Source organism: Petromyzon marinus, unplaced genomic scaffold, assembly GCF_048934315.1.
Source record: "Petromyzon marinus isolate PM22_M1 ecotype Great Lakes invasive population unplaced genomic scaffold, UKy_Petmar_22M1.pri1.0 PM_G_Scaffold_6, whole genome shotgun sequence".
NCBI classification, from domain to species: domain Eukaryota; kingdom Metazoa; phylum Chordata; class Hyperoartia; order Petromyzontiformes; family Petromyzontidae; genus Petromyzon; species Petromyzon marinus.
The window spans coordinates 2,647,501-2,650,000 of NW_027423013.1; positions in this window are offsets into that span (position 1 = coordinate 2,647,501).

Consider the following 2,500-nt stretch of genomic DNA (forward strand, 5'->3'; position numbering starts at 1 on the left):
GTTGCCACATTGCATGCGAACGGCATGAAACTTCCAGAGGCATTTGCAGCAGGAATGCATGTGCAGTCAAAAAAGTGAATATTTTTCACGGATAGACCCCGTGAAACGCTAGAAATTGGCGGCGATGTCTCTCTTGTGGCTCACGGGGCTGTTAGGGTGGCACAGAAATCCCTCGGAATGGGAAAACGGGTCATTTTCGTGTCGCCACATTGCATGCGAACCGCATGAAACTTCCAGAGGCATTTGCAGCAGAAATGCATGTGCAGTCAAAAAATTGAATATTTTTCACGGATAGACCCCGTGAAACGCTAGAAATTGGCGGGGATGTGTCTCTTGTGGCTCACGGGGCTGTTAGGGTGGCACAGAAATCCCTCGGAATGGGAAAAAACGGGTCATTTTCGTGTCGCCACATTGCATGCGAACCGCATGAAACTTCCAGAGGCATTTGCAGCAGGAATGCATGTGCACTCAAAAAATGTGATATTTTTCACGGAGAGACCCCGTGAAACGCTAGAAGTGGGCGGGGATGTCTCTCTTGTGGCTCACGGGGCTGTTAGGGTGGCACAGAAATCCCTCGGAATGGGAAAACGGGTCATTTTCGTGTCGCCACATTGCATACGAACCGCCTGAAACTTCCAGAGGCATTTGCAGCAGGAATGCATGTGCAGTCAAAAAAGTGAATATTTTTCACGGATAGACCCCGTGAAACGCTAGAAATTGGCGGCGATGTCTCTCTTGTGGCTCACGGGGCTGTTAGGGTGGCACAGAAATCCCTCGGAATGGGAAAACGGGTCATTTTCGTGTCGCCACATTGCATGCGAACCGCATGAAACTTCCAGAGGCATTTGCAGCAGAAATGCATGTGCAGTCAAAAAATTGAATATTTTTCACGGATAGACCCCGTGAAACGCTAGAAATTGGCGGGGATGTGTCTCTTGTGGCTCACGGGGCTGTTAGGGTGGCACAGAAATCCCTCGGAATGGGAAAAAACGGGTCATTTTCGTGTCGCCACATTGCATGCGAACCGCATGAAACTTCCAGAGGCATTTGCAGCAGGAATGCATGTGCACTCAAAAAATGTGATATTTTTCACGGAGAGACCCCGTGAAACGCTAGAAGTGGGCGGGGATGTCTCTCTTGTGGCTCACGGGGCTGTTAGGGTGGCACAGAAATCCCTCGGAATGGGAAAACGGGTCATTTTCGTGTCGCCACATTGCATACGAACCGCCTGAAACTTCCAGAGGCATTTGCAGCAGGAATGCATGTGCACTCAAAAAAGTGAATATTTCTCACGGATAGACCCCGTGATACGCTAGAAATTGGCGGGGATGTCTCTCTTGTGGCTCACGGGGCTGTTAGGGTGGCACAGAAATCCCTCGGAATGGGAAAACGGGTCATTTTCGTGTCGCCACATTGCATGCGAACCGCATGCAACTTCCAGAGGCATTTGCAGCAGAAATGCATGTGCAGTCAAAAAAAAATTGATATTTTTCACGGATAGACCCCGTGAAACGCTAGAAATTGGCGGGGATGTGTCTCTTGTGGCTCACGGGGCTGTTCGGGTCGCACAGAAATCCCTGGGAATGGGAAAACGGGTCATTTTCGTTTTGCCACATTGCGTACGAACCGCATGAAACTTCCAGAGGCATTTGCAGCAGGAATGCATGTGCACTCAAAAACTTCTATATGTTTCACGGATAGACCCCGTGAAACGCTAGAAATTGGCGGGGATGTGTCTCTTGTGGCTCACGGGGCTGTTAGGGTGGCACAGAACTCCCTCGGAATGGGAAAAGGGGTCATTTTCGTGTTGCCACATTGCATAGGAACGCCATGAAACTTCCAGAGGCATTTGCAGCAGAAAGGCACGTGCACTCAAAAATTTTAATATTTTTCACGCATAGACCCCGTCAAACGCTAGAAGTTGGCGGGGATGTCTCTCTTGTGGCTCACGGGGCTGTTAGGGTCGCACAGAAATGCCTCGGAATGGGAAAACGGGTCATTTTTGTGTGGCCACATTGCATAGGAACGGCATGAAACTTCCAGAGGCATTTGCAGCAGGAATGCATGTGCACTCAAAAACGTCTATATTTTTCACGGATAGACCCCGTGAAACGCTATAAATTGGCGGGGATGTCTCTCTTGTGGCTCACGGGCGCTGTTAGTTAGGGTCGCACAGAAATCCCTCGGAATGGGAAAAGGGGTCATTTTCGTGTTGCCACATTGCGTACGAACGGCATGAAACTTCCAGAGGCATCTGCAGCAGAAATGCATGTGCACTCAAAAACGTCTATATTTTTCACGGATAGACCCCGTGAAACGCTAGAAATTGGCGGGGATGTGTCTCTTGTGGCTCACGGGGCTGTTAGGGTCGCACAGAAATCCCTCGGAATGGGAAAACGGGTCATTTTCGTGTTGCCACAATTGGCATACGAACGGCATGAAACTTCCAGAGGCATTTGCAGCAGAAATGCATGTGCACTCAAAAACGTGAATATTTTTT